Source organism: Mesoplodon mirus (genome assembly GCF_964341445.2).
Source record: "Mesoplodon mirus genome assembly, chromosome: 5".
Classification (NCBI taxonomy): domain Eukaryota; kingdom Metazoa; phylum Chordata; class Mammalia; order Artiodactyla; family Ziphiidae; genus Mesoplodon; species Mesoplodon mirus.
This window is the reverse complement of record NC_138980.1, coordinates 94,836,389-94,861,296: the sequence shown is the minus strand read 5'-3', so window position 1 is coordinate 94,861,296 and position 24,908 is coordinate 94,836,389. Positions and strand designations below refer to the sequence as shown.

Below are 24,908 nucleotides of genomic sequence, written 5' to 3'. Positions count from 1 at the left end.
ATAATTAGGTTGTCTCCACACAGATTAATGATAACTAGGATACATTTTTTTCTACTCCAGAGTACTTTGCACAATGCTCTCAAGGATATAGTATTTGCTCAATAAATACACAGTTACTTGCTATTTAGACAAGCTAAGCCAAGTACTAGTGCTTGCTTTACTTGCCAGCTGATGGTTGCTCTTCAAAGTGGATGTAAAGGAAGTGAAAAAAGAGTAACAGGAAACATACCCTTGGCTCTTAAGTATATAGAAAAAATGATCAGTCATTTTCATAATAAAAGAAATGTAAATTAAAACCATATTGAGATATCATTTTTCACCGAATCAATCACTGGCAAACACTGGGAAACTTAAATAACACTATTTTTAAGAAAATGCAAGTGTAAAACTAGTACAAACTAGAAAAGTAGTTTCTGGAAGGCAATTTGACAATATCTATCAGAATTACAAATGTATATACCCTTTTACTCAGGAATTCCACTTCTAAGGATGTTGGCATCAATATTCCCATATGGGGAAAATGATGAGCCAGAAAATTATTCAGTACATCAGTGTCTGCAAGAGCAAAACACTGGAAAAACCTAAATATGTAGTCAGTAGGTGTCTAGTTCAATAAATAATGGCACAAGGTACAGTGAAATACTATGCAGCCATAAACAGAATGGGGATGCCTTCTGTGTTTGTACTGGTGGAATAATCAGTAAGATATGCTAAGGGGAGATAAGAAAGGTACAGAGGGCCTCCCTGGTGGCGCAGTGGTTGAGAGTCCGCCTGCTGATGCAGGGGACACGGGTTCATGCCCCGATCCGGGAGGATCCCACATGCCATGGAGCAGCTGGGCCCATGAGCCATGGCCGCTGAGCCTGTGCATCCGGAGCCTGTTCTCCGCAACGGGAGAAGCCACAACAGTGAGAGGCCTGCGTACCGCAAAAAAAAAAAAAAAAAAAAAAAAGAAAAAAGAAAGGTACAGAACAATGTTGTAATTATGCTATTCTTTTTTTAAAGAGCTGTTTTTTAAAATTAATTAATTAATTATATTTTTGGCAGCATTAGGTCTTCATTTCTGCACATGGGCTTTCTCTAGTTGCAGCGAGCAGGGGCTACTCTTTGCTTTGGTACACGGACTTCTCACTGCAGTGGCTTCTCTTGCTTCAGAGCACGGGCTCTAGGCATGCAGGCTTCAGTTGTTGTGGCACACTGGCTCAGTAGTTGTGGTTCGTGGGCTCTACAGCACAGGCTCAGTACTTGTGGAGCACAGGCTTAGTTGCTCCGCAGCATGTGGAATCTTCCTGGACCAGGGCTGGAACCCGTGTCCCCTGCATTGGCAGGTGGATTCTTAACAACTGTGCCACCAAGGAAGTCCTGAATTATGCTCTTCTTCACGTAAAATAAGGGGAAAAAGAATGTATGTGTATGCTTGTATATGCAGAAGGTATCTTTGGAAGATGTCAGAAGAAACTAGTAACATTGATTGCCCTTGAGGAGGGCTGAGAGGCAGGAATGGGAAGGAGAGTTTTCCCTGTGTATCCTTTTACATTTTTGGAATGTAGAACCTTATTACTACATGGCCTATAAAAAAATAAATGACAATAAACACACTAAATTGGATGCTATCCTGGCAGGGAGCTGCCGTTGCCATGGTCACCTGCTGCAGCTGTTACATTGGTGTGGTCACCTACAGTGACATCTGCTGGTACTTCCCAACAGCTCTTTTAGGTCAGTGTTTTTAAAACTGCTAGTTTGAAAGTGGGCCATGAAATCACTTTAGTGGGTTCAACTAGCATTCAAAAAAAGAAGGAAAGAAATAGAGTGTAGAATGAAATAGAATAGAAAATTTCAGGGTTCATAACCAGTAGTGAAAGTAAGTCCTACTGTGTAAACTTTTGTTTGGTTTATTTGTATATGTGCTCTGATATAACACATCTTTCTTACTCTGCTCAAAAACGTTATAAAGCCACCATCCTCAGTGGTGACCTTTTTCTAGCCAATCTAGACTTCCACAGTTCTCCCTGAGCAACCAATATATTTATTGGGAAGTCCTGAAGGTCCCATGCTGGTTGGGCCAGGATTTTCAGACCATGGATGTAGGGCTCCCAGATTCGCAGGCTGGTCCCTCTGCTTATGTCTCCATTACTACTGTACACAATGTCTATTCATGCAGGCTCCAGGCTGTGTGTCTCCTCACATGAAAGCACATCCATTCTCTTTAGGAGAGTACATCCCACCTCATGGAATACTGTGCTGTCAACGAGGATGTTTGGGGTCTAGATGGGGTAACTGGGACTAAGAGCCAACGTGGAGTCCTTCAGGGATCCTGAGATTATGACCCTGTAGCAACTTCCCTTCTCAGATCGACCCCAATGCCTTGGATCATGCAGCTGCACTCAGCAGTGCCCTTCTCTCCATCTCTGCTTACTCCAGTCTAGCTTCCTTCAAGACCCTGCCCAGTACTACTTCCTCCATGGAACATCCCTAATTCCCCCAGTCTAAAGTGATTTCTCATGTAGCTTCATGCTCTCTTGATGGCAAATGAAAGAAACTCAGTGCAAACTGGTCTTAAGCAAAGAGGGGGAATTAGCTTAACTAATTGAGAAGTTCAAGAATAGGTTAGATGCACAGGCTAAAAAGGTACCATCAGGACTCAGTCTCTCTGTCTCTCCCTCTCTCTCTTTCTTTCTCTCTACCTCTTTCTCTCTCTTCCTTTCCCCTGTCTACTCCTCCCCCATCCCCTTGCTTTCCTCTGTGTTGGCTTAATTCTTGAATAGACCCTTCTTTCATGGTGGCAAAATGTCTTCTAGGAGCTCAATGATTATGTCCAACAAGCTGAATTCCAATAGGAAGATAAGTCAATTTTTTTTCATGACCGTACCAAGAGTCCCATGGATGTGTCTTACTGGCCTAACTTGAGCCATGTGCCAAACACTGAGTCAATTGTTGCAGCTATGAGATTAGAATCCACTGATTGGCCAATCTCAGATTACTACTCACCCCTGGAGACCAGCCTGCCCAGGTGTGGAGAACAGCTACATAGAGTGTGGAAAAGGGATGGTTCCTCAAATATATATTAGACGTGCTGTCACCTGAAGGAGAGCAATGACAAAACAGGCAAAACCAATAAATGTCTTTGTCAAATTGTAATCTGTACAGTGAAAATGCCAACAACCTAAGTATGTTTTTCTGTGTTAATACCTTACCTATGTGAGAATGAATCATTTAAGATAAAAATGTCAGGGAAGTGAGATTAACATTTCAATTCTTATTGAATTGAATAAGTTATCTCATTCAATTGTTTTTCATATTTCAGGCTTCTCCATGATGTGTTTTCCCTTAGGATTCTATTTAGATCTCCCACTAACTAAACCTTATGAAGAACTGAATAATTCATCAGTTTATAAAATCTATATCAATTATAAAAATACTGAATTCATTGTTTTTTTGACCCATTATTTTTGGTCAAATACTTTAATCACAGTAGAAATTTAAGTTTATAAAAGAAGACCAAAGCACACTTTGAGGAGCACATATGTCGCTTCTGCTTTTGCTCATTCTTTCTCAGGAAACAGAAAATATTTCTAAAGGGAAACATCTTAACACATCCGGTGTGATTTTCTAGTTATCCAGTTTAAGCCAAAAAAAGGTGGTGTCATCTGTTTTTCTTTTATACATTTTGAAACATGAGTCTCTGAAAGCTATTTCCTAACATATGTCAATTTAACATCTGCCAGTTCCTAACTGATTGCCAGAAACAGCCGCGCTGGTAGCCCCCTGCAATGGTACCAAGGTATTTCCCATTAGAACTGTTTTCACTTCGGAGTTGTCAGTAATGTTTTTACTCTAGGGGTAGCCTATTTCCTTAACTTGAAGGAGACGTGAGTTGGAAGCATAGAGCAGGAGGAATAAATAGGATGATATATTTACAGTTATACAGGGGTATAGCGGAGAAAGGTTTCAAAAAGAAGTATTAGATAAGAAAGTCCATGTCATAGGTTATGGATTAAACAGCTTCTGGCAAAGCATGCTTCACTATACCACATCTTAATTTCTTCTTGTTATTCAATATAAAGAGTGTTTGCAAGCAGAATTAAGATGTATTAACAATATCTAAGGGTACCCAACCATGTCCAAAGCTTCTCTTATATTTCTTCTCCTTTTTAATCCTTTGATGGAATTTAAAGTGCATCAGTGAGCTTCCATTTCTGTCTGGGAATTCATAATAGAATGATATTTTGACATTTATTTTGAAATAGGGAGCCTAAGTGCTGGTCCTGGGACAGATCAATATTTTTACCTGCCCCAAGACAATCTGGTGTTGAATTTAGCAGTTCAACAATTTGCAGACCTAGCAATTCAGGGGCCTCTAAATAATTAGTGTCATTTATTCTCTTTAATACATTTTCCCCACTCTCATAACATTACTGCATTTTGTTTCATTGGACTTTAAAGGAAAGGTATCACGGTGGGCTCATCAAGGTCAAGGCTATCTGCACATCGTTACTTCTGTATACTCAGTGTCAAACTCAGTGCTTACACAGTCAGTGTGGAATGAATTAATCAATCCTGTCCTGAAATTCTGAGATCCAACATTTGCTCTTAGAGACCTCAAATTCAGGCAACTTGAATAGTCTTACATAAATTATAAATCCATGAAACTGACTTTGATAAAGAAAGAAGAAATAAGTTCTAGGGCTTGGACTTCCACAGGAAAAGTTTAATGGCAGTTTTCTCTAAATAAATTTGGGAACTCACATGTACTCTACACCAAATACCATTTATGGTAGTGGCCACTCAAAAACATTTCAATGAATATAGTGGTTTTGAGGGGATTGTGGAATGAGAAGGAGTTTTGGTGACTGATGGAGTTGAAATAACTGGATCCACTCCTTACAAAGTTATTTAACCTCTACTTCCCTGTCCTCAAAATAGGCAGAACAACACTACCATGCAGGGCTGTTGTAATTAATTGAGCACAATAATAAAAAAAAAGCTTAGCCAAGTGCCTAGATTTGTGGTCACTCACTAAGTGGTAGTTATTATGATGCTTATTATAACCACTCCTGATAATAGCTGTTCTGATATTATATAGCACAGAATATATATATATATGTGTATATATATATATATATATATATATATATATATATATATATGTTATATATAAAGCAAAGCTTTATAGCTTAGTAAGTTAAAGCCAAACTCTACCCAGTTCTATGTTCGTCACTGTTGCAGAATGGTAAATTATGTTCCTTTTTCTGTCATATCTTCAGCAGTGGGACCTAGCAAGGTCTAAATTTTGGCATGGCTAATAGGACATGGCCCTAATAAACGTCATGCCATGAGGTCTCTGTGGTTGACCCAGGTATCATTAATGGTAGTGAGAGAAGAGACATGCTTAGTATTTCAAACAATGTTTCCCCTGTTGGAATGACATCTCCCCAGTCTACGACATATTATCCTACAGATACAAGCGTATATTTGCATTTTGTAAATCACAGTCAAAGACTGAGCAGAACAGTCTCAGGTTAATTCTTAATGTGATGCAAAAGCAGGTTTCCAAGGGAGCCCTCCCTGCCTCTCTCCCTTCATTTCTCCTTTCTTTCTTACGATGTGCCAGGCACTGTGCATACAAAGAATATTTACAGTTGATTGGATAGCAGATAAGAGATTCCAATATTTTTTCTATCTTGACCTTTTCAGGAAAAGGTGAAAGTCATTCTATGAAGAGTTAAGTGCTGTAAAAATACACTGACTCTTGATTCACTAAAGAGATGCTATGAGTTATGCCTTCAGAACTTTTTGATGCATGAATAGTTGCCATAATCCTCCTTAACAAAATGGATAGAGTGTAAAAGGAACGAGATGATAGAAGTTATTTTCCAAAATTATTTAACAGTATGAGCTAAAAGTAAGGGTGAAAGTTGTACTTCTACCCAACCATTAGGCTAATGCTTTTCCAGCAATAGTTCATCTCCAAAGTTATGGATTAAAGTGATACATTATGTGCTTAGCTGTTGGTGGGAATGTAAATTGATACAGCCACTATGGAGAACAGTATGGAGGTTCCTTAAAAAACTAAAAATAGAGCTACCATATGACCCAGCAATCCCACTACTGGGCATATACCCTGAGAAAACCATAATTCAAAAAGAGTCATGTACCACAATGTTCATTACAGCTCTATTTACAATAGCCAGGACATGGAAGCAACCAAAGTGTCCATCGACAGATGAATGGATAAAGAAGATGGCATATATACACAATGGAATATTACTCAGCCATAAAAAGAAACGAAATTGAGTTATTTGTAGTGAGGTCGATGGACCTAGAGTCTGTCATACAGAGTGAAGTAAGTCAGAAAGAGAAAACCAAATACTGTGTGCTAACACATATATATGGAATCTGAAAAAAAAATATGGTTATGAAGAACATAGGGGCAGGACAGGAATAAAAACACAGATGTAGAGAATGGACTTGAGGAAACAGGGAGGGGGAAGAGTAAGCTGGGACGAAATGAGAGAGTGGCATGGACTTATATATACTACCAAATGTAAAAGAGATGGCTAGTAGGAAGCAGCCGCATAGCACAGGGAGATCAGTTCTGTGCTTTGTGTCCACCTAGAGGGATGGGATAGGGAGGGTGGGAGGGAGACGCAAGAGGGAGGAGACATGGAGATATAAGTGTATGTATAGCTGATTCACTTTGTTATAAAGCAGAAACTAACACACCATTGTAAAGCAATTATACTCCAATAAAGATGTTAAAAAAAATTATGTGCTTAGGAGTTTACCTACTTTTAGAGAAAAAAGAGGCCTACATATGCTACATTGTATGACCAAGTAGAGCATTTAAATGCAATCTACATATAGGCATAATTCTAGCCAACACCTTTTAATAGATAAATAACTTGCTTATAGATTATATATATTGATTTCTCTGAAATATAAGAATTCTCTTGAGAGTTATTTTTAGGATCACACATTCTCATAAAAATGACCTCTGGGGGACTTCCCTGGTGGTCCAGTGGTTAAGAATCTGTCTTCCAATGCAGGGGACATGGGTTCAATCCCTGGTCAGGGAACTAAGATCCCATGTGCTGTGGGGCAACTAAGTCCACGTGCCACAACTACTGAGCCCAAGCACCACAACTAGAGCACCCGAGTGCCGCAACTACAGAGCCCATGCACTCTGGAGTCCACACGCCACTATTAGAGAGAAGCCCGTGTACTGCAATGAAGAGCCTGTGCACTGCAACGAAAGATCCTGTGTGCTGAAACTAAGACCCAACGCAGCCAAAAATAAATAAATAAATAAATATTAAAAAGAAATGACCTCTGCAGTACACTGATTAGATGTACAAAATCTGGAAGTCCCCTGAAACCTGCCAGAGACAGAGAGAAAGTCAAAGTAGTTTTGAATGTCGCTGTTTCATGGATTTTAAGATAATTTCCTTCCTGGGAAAAAATGAAGACCAATATTGATCTGATTCACTATTTGCACAATTCATATCCTATTAAAGGTAATTATTATATACTATCCAGTCAAATTACTTAACAGTAGTCCATCACTTTTTTCTTAAAACTTCCACTTCTTGCTCTGTACATTTTTAAATAAAGTTGTAGTTCACTCTAGATTTAACTGGATTTTATAGAGGTAGATATGATACCATGGCTAATAAATGTAAACAAGATTAAATTCAAATTATAATTTTTACTGGTCTCTAGCAATACCATTCATACACCCAAGTTTTTCCACACTATTCCAATCAAATGTTCTATCTTCACAACTTTCCTTTGCTTTCTCTCCTGGATAATGTATTATCTTCTTGTTTAATCTAGGCCTGAAACATTAAATTTCTTTACCTTTTCTGCCTCTCTTCTCTTTCTAGTTATCTATTTCTGTATAAAAAACTGCCCCCCCAAAAAAAGCTGCCCCAAAACTTGTTAGCTTAAAACAACAACAATCATTGATTCAAAGAGATGGAAAGATGTCCCATTCTTTTGGATTGGAAGAATTAATATTGTTAAAATGGCCATGCTACCCAAAGCAATCGACAATTTTATGTGATCCCTATCAAATTACCCATTACATTTTTCACAGAACTAGAACAAATAATCCTCAAATTTATATGGAACCACAAAAGACCCAGAATTGCTAAAGCAATCCAGAGGATAAAGAACAAAGCTGAAGGCATAATCCTCCCAGACTTCAGATAATATGACAAAGGTATAGCAATCAAAACAGCAAGGTATTGGCACAAAAACAGACATATAGATAAGTGGAACACAATAGAGAGCCCAGAAATAAACCTATACACCTATGGTCAATTAATCTTTGACAAAGTAGACAAGAATATACAATGGAGAAAAGACAATCTCTTCAGCAAGTGGTGTTGGGAAAGCTGGATGGTCCCATGTAAATTAATGAAGTTAGAACACTGCCTCACACCATATACAAAAATAAACTCAAAGTGGCTTAAGGCTAAATATAAGACAAAACACCATAAAACTCCTAGAAGAGAACATAGGCAAAATATTCTCTGATATAAATTGTAGCAATAATTTCTCAGATCAGTCTCCCAAGGCAAAAGAAATAAAAGCAGAAATAAACAAATGGACCCTAATATAACTTAAAAGCTTTTTTATAGCAAAGGAAACAATAAACAAAATGAAAAGACAAACTATGGACTGGGAGAAAATATTTGCAAATGATACGACTGACAAGGAGTTAATTTGCAAAATATACAAACAGATCACACAACTCAATACTAAAAAAACCAAACAACCCACACAATCAAAAATGGGCAGAAGACCTCAATAGACATATCTCCAAAGAAGACATACAGATGGCCGAGAAGCACAGGTATAGACCCTCTACATTGCTAATTATTAGGGAAATGCAAGTCAAAACTACAATGAGATATCATCTCACACCAGTCAGAATGGACATCATCAAAAAGTTTACAAATAATAAATGCTGGAGATGGTGTGGAGAAAAGGGAACCCTGTTGGTGGGAATGTAAATTGGTATAGCCACTATGGAGAACAGTATGGAAGTTCCTTAAAAAACTAAAAATAGAGTTACCATATGATCCAGCAATATCATTCCTGGGCATATATCCAGAAAAGACGAAAACACCAATTCAAAAAAATACATGCACCCAATGTTCATAGCAGCACTCTTTACAATAGCCAAGACATGGAAACAACCTAAGTGTCCATCAACAGATGAGTGGATAAAGAGGATGTAGTATATATACACAATGGAATATTACTCGGTCAAAAAAAAGAATGAAATATTGCCATTTGCAGCAACATGAATTGACCTAGAGATTATCATACTGAGTGAAGTAAGCCAGACAGAGAAAGACAAATATTATATGATATCACTTATATGTGGAATCTAAAAATTAATACAAATGAACTTATTTACAAAACAGAAACAGACTCACAGACGTGGAAAATAACTTATGGCTACCAAAGGGGATAGAGTGGGGGAGGGATAAATTAGGAGTATGGGTTTAACAGATACACAACCCTATACATAAAATAAACAGCAAGGATTTACTGTATAGCACAGGGAATTATATTCAACTAACCTATAATAGAAAAGAATCGGAAAAAAATATATGTATAACTAAATCACTTTTCTGTACACCTGAAACTAACACAATATTGTAAATCAACTATACTTCAGTAAAAAATTTAATAAAACAACAATAATTTATTATTATTTTATTAATTGCTCCCAAATCTGCAATTTGGGTAAGACCCAGCAGTGCCAGTTTTCCTCTGCTCCACATGATGTCAGCTGGTTTAGCTCAAGATGGTTCAATTACATTGAGTGAGATACTGCTGGCTGGCAGCTGGAAGCTTAGCTGGGTTGTTGGTTGGGGGCCTTTGTTCCTCTCCATGTGGATCTCCCTGCAGGGTGTCTTGGGTTTCATCACAGCACAGTCACTGAGTAACAAAAAAGATTGTTCCAAGAGGTCCAGGAAGAAGTTGAAAGACTTTTTATGACCTAGCCTCACGAGTCTCAGAATGCCACCTTTGCCACACTGATCAAGCAAGGCACTAAAGGGGCCTCCCTGGTGGCGCAGTGGTTGAGAGTCCGCCTGCCGATGCAGGGGATACGGGTTCGTGCCCCGGTCTGGGAGGATCCCATATGCCGCGGAGCGGCTGGGCCCGTGAGCCATGGCCGCTGGGCCTGCGCATCCGGAGCCTGTGCTCCGCAACGGGAGAGGCCACAACAGTGAGAGGCCCGCATACCGCAAAAAAGAAAAAAAAAAAAAAAAAAAAAGCAAGGCACTAAGACTATTGAGATTCAAGGAGAGAAGCAGTCTCTTAATGGAAGGAGTAGTAAAGAGTTTGAAGGCATTTTTACTCTACCATGTCCTGTCTTTATCCAAGTTCTGCTGAATTTACTATCAAGACATCTCTCAAATCCATTCCTCATGTTTTCCTCTACCTAAATCTTCTTATGCAGAGCAGAAAGAGAAAATCATGTTGGCAGTGCCAACAGATCAGGGAAAGAGATGATGTAAGATCCTTGCAGCAATGTGTTGGTCTGTCTCCAAACAGCTACAAAGGCAGCTTTGAATAAGTTGAGACACTGGAACACGTGTCTTTAAAGGGAAAATATGCTTTCAAGGGAGGTCCTCACCATTGTCATTGTCATTTTTTTCTTATAATCATCCTTAAAATCATTCACTAAACTCTTCCTTCTACTCTGTGGAGTGATTTTCAATGACTGTATATGGATATTTACAAAGAAAAAAGTAGAGACACATTTGCTGATACCTTGGATTTCTTTTAAAAAAGATCTGGGCCAACAACCATGACTTATCCTACACTTTCTAAAAAGGAACAGAAAATTAATGATGATTCATTTATGATAAATATATTATAGCTGAATTTGATTTTTTTTAAAGTGCTATAGGTACATTTGCCCACTGTGTAATCAATATAGATGGGAGCCCCATGACCATTTTATGAGATGTGGAGTATGATTTTTACTGTTTAAATATTATAGATATATCTCATTGTTGAAACTTGATTTTTATGGCAAATTACCTGGAAAGTTTTTGTGTCTCTTATTTAGGATTATGACCCTCAGTTACGATGCTAATCTCATGAGGGAAAGTGATCTGTGTTACCACAGATCTCTATATGGCATGATTTCCAGGAAAGCACTGTGGACATGAACAAGGACTGTCTGTACTGTTCCAGGAAGTGAAAACAATACAATCCAGCATTTGAGGGAACATTGAAATGCACCCTACAACCAACCACTGGATCAGGGTGCAAGACAAGTGAGGATTCTAATGGAACTTGGGGAAGAACACTAAATGGAATTTAATATATTGTTCCCTAACTTATCTTTCTTTATGTCTCTATAGGAGGTTAATTATTTTCCTTAATCCTGTGACAAAAAGAATTGGAGGAGACAGGAAGACCAAGAACAATTTGGCTCTAAGTTAATTTTCAATAAATGAGTAATGAACTTCATCAGGACAAATTTCAGGAGATTGATCAAGATGGCAGAGTAGGAGGACATGGAATTCACCTCAAAAATAGAACAATTCTCACTGAAATCTAACTGGAAACTGGCAGAAAGACTCCTGTGCAAACAAGGCTGTAAGAAAAATCCACAAGGAATAGGAAGGTAAGAGAAGTGATCAGGTCAGGACCTGTGCCCCTAGGAGGAGACTCAGAAGAAAAGGGAAATTACACAGCAGGAGATCCATCCTGGGGAGTGAATGGTTTGAGCCAAATATTGGGCACCACATTTCTGGGGTCCAACTCAGGGAAGATGAGCCCCCTCGGTATGTTGGAGGGGTGCTGGGACTAACAGGAGGGCTGTGTGGAGCCTGGACTCTGCACTGGCTTGTCCTCAAGGCAGGGAGGAGAGGGCAGATTGAGGAGTGCTTCAGTGGCTGCAAGGTTTCCTGTGACAGCCCCAGCATGTGCCCCAGCCTGAGCTGAGCAAACGATCCAGCCCTGCTTACTTCACCTCACAGGTCAACACTGGACTGAGGGCTGCAACAACTGTGGATAGAGCTCGGCCATGGGATGCAGAGGTGACTTGGACCTGGGGAGGTGTCAGAGGGGGGTGGGGACAGCCACTGCTGGTGCTTACACAGGGAGTTCATCAGGGGTAATATTGATCTCTGATAGCACAGTCCCTGCCCCATACACACTGAGACCCTATGCAGGGCTGCATGTCCCTCAGTGCAGATCCACAATGGGGCAGGGGCAATGGAGGCTTGGGGAAGTGATTATTTGTGAGGAACAAAGGAGACTCAGGCCTGAGGCTGTATCTGAGCAGGGTGAGGGCAGCAACTGCTGCCACTTGCACAGGTGGAGCATTACAGACAGTTTGGACCTCTGTCTGCAGCTGCCCATAACAGCCCCATCTCTTAACCAGCCAAGAGCCTGCATGGACCCCTCTTGCTCCCACAATGCTCCCCTCAGGGGCAAGGGTGCTGCTGCTGGGAGAGGGGAGAACATACACTTAAAAGGAACAGAGCCAGCTTGGGCCTGACCCACAGAGCTTCTGCTCCAACAAGTTGGGATCAGACCCCACACCCAATAGTGCAGTTATGGCCACTGAGCAGTGGGGAAACCCTGCTTCACACTTGGCTCTGGACCTAGCCCATCTCCAGCTCCACCTCCTACCAAACTTATAGATGCCAGCAAACCCTGAAGAAAGACGTGACTTGTTTTCAAGTCAAATCCAGCTCTCCCAGCAAAGGCACTGGAGAACAAGAAGGGTACAAGGATGCTCCCACATAAAGAGATCCCTTCAAGACCACAGTAGGTAACTGTTTCACTAAATTCATAGAGACAAAGAAAGTTAAGCAAAATGAGACAGAGGGACTGCTCTCAAATGAAAGAGTAAGAGAAAACCCCTGAAAAATAGATAATGAAACAGAAATACACAATTTATCATCAGATAAAGAATTCAAAGCATTAGTAATAGAATGCTAAATAAATTACAGAAAAGATTGATGAACATAGGGAGAATTTTAACAAGGAGCTAGAAAATACAAAGAAGAACCAGTCAGAACTAAAGAATACAATAACTAAAATAAAAAACACACTAGAAGGTATTAATAGCAGACTAAGTGATACAGAAGAATGCATAAGTGACCTGGAAAAGAGAATAATGAAAATCACCCAATCAGAATAGCAAAAGAAAAACAAATTAAAAATAAAAACAGTTTAAGCAATCTCTGGGATAATAGCAAACACCAACATTTGCATTATAGAAGTCCCAGAAGGAGAAGAGAAAGAAAAGGTGATCGAACATGTATTTGATGGAATTATGGCTGAAAACTTCCCATATCTGAAGAATGTCATATATATATCCAGGTACAGGAAGCACAGAGGTTCCCAAACAAGATGAACACAAACAGACCCACAGCAAGATATGTCACAATTAGAATGGCAAAAGTTAAAGATAAAAAGAGAATTCTAAGGCAGCAAGAGAAAAACAAAGAGTCATATACAAGGGACCCCCCATAAGGCTATAAGGACCCCCCCATAAAAGCTGATTTTTCTGCAGACACTTTGGAGGACTGAAGGGACTGGCATGATAAATATATTCAAAGTGGGACTTCCCTGGTGGCACAGTGGTTAAGAATCCACCTGCCAATTCAGGGGACATGGGTTCGAGCCCTGGTCTGGGAAGATCCCACATGCCACAGAGCAACTAAGCCCATGCGCCACAACTTCTGAGGCCATGTGCCACAACTACTGAAGCCCACGTGCCTAGAGCCCATGTTCTGCAACAAGAAGCCATCTCAATGAGAAGCCCACACACCTCAATGAAGAGTAGCCCCCACTCGCTGCAATTAGAGAAAGCCTGCATGCAGCAACAAAGACCCAATACAGCCCCCCAAAAATTAAATAAATAAAAGAATGAGCATCTTAAAAAAAAAAAGAAAATAAATCTGCCACCTATAATATAAAAAATATATATGTGTATATATATATTCAAAGTGCTAAAGGGAAGAAAATACAATCCAGGATACTCTACCCATCAGGACTATCATTTAGAACTGAAGGATGATATAAAACTTCTCAGACAAGCAAAAACTAAAAGAGGTCATTAATACTAAACCTACCCTAAAAGAAATGTTAAGGGTCTTCTCTAAGTGGAAAAGAAAAGGTTATAACAAGAAGTGAGAATCTAAAGGAAAGGGAAAATCTCACCAGGAAAAGAAAATAAATAGTAAGGGCTAGGATCAACCACTAAAATAAGCTAGTACGAAAATTAAAAGACAAAAATTGTAACAGCAACTATAACTACAATAAACAATGAAGGGATAAACATGAAGATGTAAAGTATGACAGTAAAAATACAAAACGTGGGGGAGGGGAGTAAAAAATGTAGATCTTTTAGAATGTGCTTGAACTTAAAGTAGATATAGTTATTATAAGTCAACTTATAGGAACCCTATGGTCACCACAAATCAAAAACCTACAATAGATACACAAAACTAGAAAAGAACAAAAGTCTACTACTAATTAAAATCATCAAACCACAAGGGAAGAAACAAAAAGAAAAAGAAATGAAGAGAGAAGAAACTACAAAAACAACTTGAAAACAAGTAATAAAATGGCAGTAAGTACATAGCTTTCAATAATCACTTTAAACATCAATGGACTAAAGGCTCCAATCAAAAGCCATAAGGTGGCTGACTGGATAAAAAACAAATCTATCAGGCCTTCTCTGGTGGTACAGTGGTTAAGAATCCACCTGCCAATGCAGGGGATATGGGTTTGAGCCCTGGTCGGGGAAGATGCCACATACTGCAGAGCAACTAAGCCCGTGTGCCACAACTACTGAGCCTGTGCTCTAGAGCCTGCGAGCCACAAATACTGAGCCTGCATGCCACAACTACTGAAGCCCATGCACCTAGGGCCTGTGCTCTGCAATAAAGAGAAGCCACCATAATGAGAAGCCCGCACACTGCAATGAAGAGTAGCCCCCACTCGCCGCAAGTAGAGAAAGCCCACACAAAACAATGAAGACCCAATGCAGCCAAAAATAAATAAATGTATTAAAAAAAAAAACCCAAACAAACCTATCTATATGTTGCCTACAAGAGACACTTAGGAGCTAAAGACACACACAGACTGAAAGTGAGATGGAAAAAGATAGGCAAACAAATGACATGAAAGAGGGGGTAGCAATGCTCATATCAGACAAAATAGACTTTAAAACAACATCTATAACAAAAGACAAAGAAGGGCATTATATAGTGATTAAAAGGAGCAGTACAAGAAGAGGATTTTATACTTGTTAACATATATGCACCCAATACAGGAGCAACTAAATATATAAAGCAAATATTATTGGACATGAAGGGAGAAACTGCCAAAAATACAATATAGTAGGGGACTTTAATACTCCACTTACATCAACAGACAGATCATCCAGACATAGAATCATTAAGGCAACAGTGACCTTAATTAATAAAATAGATCGGTTGGACTTAATAGATATCTACAGGATGTCCCATCCCCAAACAGCAGAATACACATTCTTACCAAGTACACATGTAATGTTCTCCAGGGTAAATAATATGAAAGACTACAAAACAAGTCTCCACAAATTTAAGAGGCTAAAAATTATATCAAGCATTTTTCTGACCACAACAGTATGAAATTTGATATTAATTACAGAAAGAAAAATGATAAAAGCACAAACATACAGAGACTAAAAAGCATGCTACTAAAAAACAAATGGGTCAATGAATAAATAAAAAGGAAATCAGAAAACACCTTGACAAATGAAAATAAAACCACAACTTTCCAAAATCTATGGGATGAAGCAAAAGCAGTTGTAAGAGGGAAGTTTATAGAGATACAGGTATACCTCAGGAAACAAGAAAACTCTCAAATAAACAACCTAACCTACTATCTAAAGGAATTAGAAAAATAAGAACAAACAAATTCCAAAGTCAGCAGAAGGAAGGAAATAATAAAGATCAGAGAGAAAATCAATAAAATGGATACCCACCCCCTCAAAGTAGAAAAGATCAATGAAACCAAGAGCAGGTTTTATCTGAAAAGAAAAACAAAATTGATAAGGCTTTAGCCAAGCTCATCAAAATGAAAAGGGAAAGGACCCAAATAAATAGAATAAGAATTGAAAGAGGAGAAATAACAAGCGATGTAAATATTAGATACTCATAAGAGAATACTATGAAAAGTTATATGCCAAAAAATTGGACAACACAGAAGAATAAATAAATTTCTAGAAACACACAGTCTTTCAGGACTGAATCAGGAAGAAACAGACAATCTGAAAAGACCAATCACTGGTAGAGAAATTGAATTTTTTAAAAAAGCCCGAGCAAGTAAAAGTCCAGAACTAGATGGCTTCACAGGGGAATGCTACCAAACATATAAAGAAGAGCTAATACCTATCTTTCTCAAACTATTCAAAAAAACTAAAGACAATGGAACACTCCAAATTCATTCTACAAGTCCACCATTACCCTGATACCAAAACCATACAAAGACGCTACAAAAAAAAGAAATTACAGGTCAATATCTTTGACAAAAACAAATGAAAAATCCTCAACAAAATATTAGCAAATTGAATTCAACAATACATAAAAAGGATCAGATAACATGATCAAGTGGGGTTTATTCCAGAGACACAAGAATGGATCAATATTCTCAAATCAATCAATGTGATACACCACATTAACAAAAGAATGCATAAAAATCACATGATCATCTCAATAGACACAGAAAAAGTATCTGACAAAATTCAACATCCACTCATGATAAAAACTGTCATTAAAGTTGGTACAGAGGGAACATAACTCAATGTAATAAAGGCCATTTATGACAAACCCACAGCTAACATAATACTCAATGGTGAAAAGCTGAAAGCCTTTTCTCTAAAATCAGGAACAAGAAAAAGATACCCACTCTTGCCACTTCTATTTAACATAGTATTGGAAGAATTAGCCACAGCAATCAGACAAGAAAAAGGAATACAGGGCATCCAAATTTGAAAGGAAGTAGTACAACTGTAACTATTCGCAGATGACATGATATTATATCTAGAAAACCCTAAAGTCTCCACCCCAAAACTACTAGGACTAATAAATGAATTTAGTGAAGTTACAGAATACAATATAAACATACAGGAATCTGTTGCTTCTCTATACACTAACAATGAATTATCAGAAAGAGAATGCAAGAAAAAAAATCACATTTAAAATCACATCAAAAATACTAAAATACCTAGGAATAAACTTAACCAAGGCGGTGAAAAACTTACACTCTGAAAACTATAAAACATTGATGAAGAAAATTGAAGATGATACAAAGAAATGGAAAGATATCCCATGTTCTTGGATTGGAAGAATTAATACTGTTAAAATATACATACTATCCAAAGCAACCTACAGATTTAATTCAATCCCTATCAAACCACCCACGATAATTTTTCACAAAACCAGAACAAATAATCCTAAAATTTGTATGGAACCAAAAAAGACCCAAATTACCAAAGTAACCCTGAGAAAAAAGAAAAAAACTGGAGGTATCACATTCCCTGATTTCAGATTATACTACAAAGTTACAGTAATCAAAACAGCTTGGTATTAGCACAAAAACAGATGTGTAAATCAGTGGAACAGAATAAAAAGCCCAGAAATAAGTCCATGCACCTATGATCAATAAATCGATGAAAAAGGAGGCAAGAATATACAATGGAGAAATGATAGTCCCCTCAATAAGTGGTGCTGGGAAAACCAGACAGCTACATGTAAAAGAATAAAATGTGAACATTTCTTCACACCACATACAAAAATAAACTCAAAATGGATTAACAATCTAAATATAAGACCTAAAACCATAAAACTCTTAGGAGAGAACATAGAGAGAACACCCTTTGACATAAATTTTAGCACTAGTTTTTTGGATCTGTCTCCTCAGGCAAAGGAAACAAAAACAAAAATAAACAAATGGGACCTAATTAAACTTAAAGCTTTTGCACAGCAAAGGAAACCATTAACAAAGCAAAGGACAATCTGCTGAATGGGAGAAAGTATTTGCAAATGATAGGACCAGTAAAGGGTTAATATCCAAAATACATATACAGCTCATACAATTCAATATCAAAAAAACAAAACCAAAAACAAAACAAACAACCTGATTTATAAAATGGGCAGAAGACCTCACTAGAAATTTTTTCAAAGGATTCAGAAAGATGCTCAACATTGCTAACTACTACAAAATCAAAACCATAGTAAGATGTCACCTCACAACTGTCAGAGTAGCTATTATCAAAAAGTGTACAAATAACAAATGTTGGAGAGGATGAAGTGAAAAGGGAACCCTTGTACACTCTTGGTGGAATGTAAATTGGTGCAGCCACTATTGAAAACAAGTACGCAGGTTCCTCTAAAAACTAAAAATAGAACTACACTATGATCCAGCAATTCCACTCCTGGGTATATATCAAGAAAAAAAAAATGAAAACACTAATTTGAAAAGATAGGGCTTCCCTGGTGGTGCAGTGGTTAAGATCCTCCTGCCAATGCAGGGGACATGGGTTCAAGCCCCAGTCCGGGAAGATCCCACATGCTGTGGAGCAACTAGGTCTGTGCACCACAACTACTGAGCCTGTGCTCTGGAGCCCACGAGCCACAACTACCGAGCCCACCTGCCACAACTACTGAAGCCCGCGCGCCTAGAGTGCATGCTCCACAACAAGAGAAGCCACTGTAATAAGAAGCCTGTGCACCGCAACGAAGAGTAGCCCCTGCTCACCACAACTAGAGAAAGCCCGTGCACAGCAACGAAGACCCAATGCAGCCAAAAATAAATAAATAAAATACATAAATAAAATAAATAAATTTATATTAAAGAAAGAAAAGATACATGCACCCCAGTGTTCATAGAAGCATTAGTTACAATAGCCAAGATACGGAAGCAACCCAAGTGTCCATCAACATACGAATAGATAGAGAATGTTTGGTGTCTATAGACACAATAGAATATTAGCCATAAAAAGAACAAAATTCTTCCATTTGCAATGATGTGTACAGACCTAGAGAGTCTGTACACATAACTTTAAATGGAGTATAATCTATAAAAACATTGAATCACTATGTCGTACATCTATAATATTCTAAATCAGCTATACTTCATTAAAAAAAGATAAATAAGTACTAGTGATGTAATGTACAACATGATAAACATAATTAACACTGCTGTAGGTTATATATGAAAGTTTTTAAGAGAGTAAGTCCTAAGATTTAACATCATAAGGAAAAATATATTTTTCTTTTTCTTTAATTTTGTATTTATATGAGATAACAGATGTTCACCTAACTTATTGTGATAATCATTTCATGATATATGTAAGTCAAATCATTATGCTGTACACCTGAAACTTATACAGTGCTATATGTCAATTACATCTCAGTAAAACTGGAAGAAAAAAGCCCAATTTAATTTTTTTTTTTTTTTTTTTTGTGGTACGTGGGCCTCTCACTGCTGTGCCCTCTCCCGTTGCAGAGCACAGGCTCAGGACGCGCAGGCTCAGTGGCCATGGCTCACGGGCCCAGCCGCTCCGCGGCATGTGGGATCTTCCCGGACCGGGGCACGAACCCGTATCCCCTGCATCGGCAGGCGGACTCTCAACCACTGCACCACCAGGGAAGCCCCAATTTAATATTTTAAAACAATAAAATTTATTTAGACAAATGATTTTTCACAAGTATTTTCAAGCCTGATTTGTGTAGATAATTTCTTAGACTTATCAACTTATATCCAACTATTCCAGTGAAATATGACTAGAGCATGCTTATTCATTCTATTGAAAATTTTATTTCTGTTTGGATCCATTTTCAAATCTAAAAATGTAAAAACTTTTAAACATTTGCATTTATTTAATATGCTGTGTTTATAATGCAATACTAAATGAAAACATAACTAAACTATATTTTCCAAATTTTCTACAATAATCAGAAAAAGATTATAAATAATTAATTCCATGGGAAAATCTTAAGAGTATTTCTAACTGGCAAATTTGACCTATAGTTAATCCTAACTTAGCATACCATGTACACCAGAAGCTGGGAAATGCAGCTCATGTTCTTCTAAACCTCAGCCACAGTTGAAAAACTGACATCCATATACCTTTCAAGCAAGTGAGTATTCCCTAAAAGCAATTTTTAAAAGGGAAGGAATATGTTATCTCTTCCTCATAAGCACCGTCTTCTCTATTGGGTCTCATATTTTCCTCCTTTGCTTGCAAATTTCCAAGGTGGGGAACAAAGTCAGCATTTATACTTTGAAATTTTCCCTGGATCAGATCAAAAGGCATCTGAATTCTATATTTTGAGGAACAAAAGAATACAGAGGATAGTTGATATAGGGCAAAGATACGTAGGAGGGGATCAAAATGTCAGCTTTCTTTCTTATGAAATATAAATGAATCACTAGAACATTCCTCACTTTATTTCAGGTAACTGGGGTATAATTTATGGAAAGCTGAAAGCTGAAACAAAATTTATTTAATTTTGTTTAGCGAAGACTGATAACAGTGTGAGAGAAGTAGCTCTTGCCATTTGATCCTAGTTCCTGGAGAGCTATGGTTAAGATTTTTTTTCTACTTACTCAGTCTATAATTTAATATGATTATTTGTAAATGGGGCCCTAAATTTATTACATTAAAATGGCAGGTAGAGGTGTGAAACAGAATGAAGCATGAGATGGAGGAATCTGGCCAGCAGAACTGTATCTTTGTTGCGCAAAGGATACGATTATAATTTCTTTTTCTTGGCTTTTTTTGATTGGGCTAGAGTAGCTGTAAGATGAGTGGCTCTGATAACCAAGCAGATAACAGAAAATGCACTAGAAAAAAAGCCTCCAATAATATTATAGGGCTCTGGAAACATGATTTTAATGGTCTGCATGCCTCTAGAGGTAGGAAGAGATGTTACTGCTTCTCAAAAAGAAAAACAAAAATAAAAATTCTATTTCTTGTGAGAAAGTGTTAGAAGTAATCATTAAAAAAAAAAGCAAAGAAACAGAACTCACTTTCTATTTTGTACTAATATTGCTCCCTAAATATAAAAATAAGATAGCATAGAAAAACAACTATAATTGTAAGGCTGTTAGGGATAGCTGAACTGACATGTCAGAATGCTTTTCTTATTTCTTTAAAAATAAAACTTGAATGCTGAAGTGAAATGTTTTCTTTAAATTATAACTTACTTTAAATATATATATAATACCCAGGTATTTGTTACCCAACTTTATCAAATCTCAACATTTCCCCCACTTGTTTTAGAATTTTTTATAAGTGGAAGGAAACAGTTGAAGTTTCCTTTGTCTCCCTTTCCACCCTCCACAGAAATAACATGATCATGAGTTTGATATTTATTTCCCAGAATTTTTTTTAATAATTTTATAAATAAATAACTATTCATAAACAACTTCTTGTTTCTCATGTTTCTAAACGTTATATAAATTGTTAAATAATGTAACACCATAAAAACCACACTTACTTATCCATTCACCTACCAATAGAACATTTAGGTTGTTTCCAAATTTTTGTTTTTACAAAAGATGGTACATCTTTGATATTTATCTAGAAGTGAAATTGCTGGGTAGTAGAAGGTGAGCATTGTGAAGCTTCCTTGATTTTGACAAGTTGCCCTAGGGAATAATGACCAATTTACATTCTACCAGGAGTGTATAGGAGTTACAGTTTCTTCACATTATCACAAAACTTAGAGTTAACAGATTTTTAAACTTTCACCACTGGAACACGTGACTTTCTGTAGTTTTAATTTGCATTCCCCTAATAACAGTGAATTTAAACAGCTTTTCCTATGTTTATTGTCCACTCAGGTTTCCTATACTGCAGATTGACAATTTTTTTTTTTTTTTTTTTTTTTTTTTTTTGTGGTACGCGGGCCTCTCACTGTTGTGGCCTCTCCCATTGTGGAGCACAGGCTTCAGACGCGCAGGCTCAGCAGCCATGGCTCATGGGCCCAGCCGCTCCATGGCATGTGGGATCTTCCCGGACCAGGGCATGAACCTGTGTCCCCTGCATCGGCAGGCAGACGCTCAACCACTGCACCACCAGGGGAGACCTAGATTGACATTTTTATATTTGATTATTTATTTTTAAAAATTTATCTGGGATTAGGAACCAAGATGGTGGAGTAGAAGGACGTGCTCTCACTCCCTCTTGTGAGAAAACCAGAATCACAACTAGCTGCTGGACAATCATCAACAGGAAGGCACTGGAACTCACCAAAAAAGACACCCCACATCCAAAGACAAAGGAGAAGCCAAAATGAGATGGTAGGAGGGGCGCAATCACAGTAAAATCAAATCCCATAACTGCTGGGTGGGTGACTCACAGACTGGAGAACACTTATACCACAGAAGTCCACCCACTGGGGTGAAAGTTCTGATGCCCATGTCAGGTTCCCAACCTGGGGGTCTGGCAACAGGAGGAAGAATTCCTAGAGAATCAGACTTTGAAGCCTAGTGGGATTTGATTGCAGGATTTTGACAGGGCTGGGGGAAACAGAGATTCCACTCTTGGAGGGCACACACAAAGTAGTGTGTGCATTGGGACACAGGGGAAGGAGCAGTGACCCCAGGGGAGACTGAACCAGACCTACCTGCTAGTGTTGGAGGGTCTCCTGCAGAGGCGGGGGTGGCTGTGGCTCACCGTGGGGACAAGCACACTGGCAGCAGAGGATCTGGGAAGTAGTCCTTGACATGAGCCCTGCCAGAGTCTGCCATTAGCCCCACCAACAAGCCTGGGTGGCTTCAGTGTTGGGTTGCCTCAGGCCAAACAACCAACAGGGAGGGAACCCAGCCCCACCCATCAGCAGAGAAGAGGATTAAAGTTTTACTGAGCTCTGCCCACCAGAGCAACAGTCAGCTCTACCCGCCACCAGTCCCTCCCATCAGGAAACTTGCATAAGTCTCTTAGATAGCCTCATCCACCAGAGGGAAGAGAGCAGAAGCAAGAAGAACTACAATCCTGCAGCCTGTGGAACAAAAAACACATTCACAGAAAGATAGGCAAGAAGAAAAGGCAGAGGGCTATGTACCAGATGAAGGAACAAGATAAAACCCCAGAAAAACAACTAAATGAAGTGGAGATAGGCAACCTTCCAGAAAAAGAATTCAGAATAATGATAGTGAAGATGATCCAGGACCTCGGAAAAACAATGGAGGTAAAGATTGAGAAGATGCAAGAAATGTTTAACAATGACCTAGAAGAATTAAAGAAAACACAAACAGAAATGAACAGTATAATTACTGAAATGAAAACTACACTAGAAGGAATCAATAGCAGAGTCACTGAGGCAGAAGAACGGATAAGTGACGTGGAAGACAGAATGGTGGAATTCACTGCTGCGGAACAGAATAAAGAAAAAAGAATGAAAATAAATGAAGACAGCCTACGAGACTTCTGGGACAACATTAAACACAACAAAGTTCTCATTATAGTGGTCCCAAAAGGAGAAGAGAGAGAGGAAGGACCATAGAAAATATTTAAAGAGATTATAGTCGAAAACTTTCCTAACATGGGAAAAGAAATAGCCACCCAAGTCCAGGAAGTGCAGAGAATCACATACAGCATAAACCAAAGAGAAACATGCTGAGAAACATAGTAATCAAATGGGCAAAAATTAAAGACAAAGAAAAATTATTGAAAGCAGCAAGGGAAAAATGACAAATAACATACAAGGGAACTCCCATAAGGTTAACAGCTGATTTCTCAGCAGAAACTCTACAAGCCAGAAGGGAGCAGCATGATATACTTGAAGTGATGAAAGGGAAGAAGCTACAACCAAGATTACTCTACCCAGCAAGGATCTCATTCAGATTCGATGGAGAAATCAAAAGCTTTACAGAGAAGCAAAAGCTAAGAATATTCAGCACCACCAAACCAGCTCTACAACAAATGCTAAAGGAAGTTCTCTAAGTGGGAAACACAAGAGAAGAAAAGGACCTACAAAAGCAAACTCAAAACAATTAAGAAAATGGTCATAGGAACATACATATAGATAATTACCTTAAACATGAATGGGTTAAATGCTCCAACCAAAAGACACAGGCTTGCTGAATGGATACAAAAACAAGACCCAACTATATGCTGTCTACAAGAGACCCACTGCAGACCTAGGAACACATACAGACTGAACATGAGGGGATCGAAAAAGATATTCCATGCAAATAGAAATCAAAAGAAAGCTGAAGTAGCAATATTCATATCAGATAAAATAGACTTTAAAATAAAGAATGTTACAAGAGAAAAGGAAGGACACTACATAATGATCAAGGGATCAATCCAAGAAGAAGATACAACAATTGTAAATATATATGCATCCAACATAGGAGCACCTCCATACATAAGGCAACTGCAAACAGCTATAAAAGAGGAAATCAACAGTAACACAATAATAGTGGGGGATGTTAACACCTCATTTACACCAATGGACAGATCATGCAAAATGAAAATAAATAAGGAAACAGAAGTTTTAAATGACACAATAGACAAGATAGACTTAACTGATATTTATGGGACATTCCATACCAAAACAGCAGATTACACTTTCTTCTCAAGTGGGCAAGGAACATTCTCCAGGATAGATCATACCTTGGATCACGAATCCAGCCACAGTAAATTTAAGAAAATTGAAAGCATATCAAGCATCTTTTCTGACCACAATGCTATGAGATTAGAAGTCAATTACAGGGAAAAAAACATAAAAAAACACAAAAACATGGAGGGTAAATAATACGTTACTAAATAATGAAGAGATCACTGAAGAAATCAAGAGGAAATCAAAAAATACCTAGAGATAAATGACAATGAAAACACGACAATCCAAAAC

General features: G+C 38.2%; 1 protein-coding gene across 1 annotated transcript in view; it reads right to left on the bottom strand.

Moving 5' to 3' along the window:
• The window catches only part of LOC309805384 (uncharacterized protein), a gene marked incomplete at its 5' end in the record, with an annotated part of 252,890 nt that overhangs the window by 10,094 nt on the left and 217,888 nt on the right, over positions 1-24,908 (bottom strand). The window contains one exon of the mRNA XM_082623303.1: positions 2,989-3,080. The remainder of the gene's footprint in view (positions 1-2,988; positions 3,081-24,908) is intronic.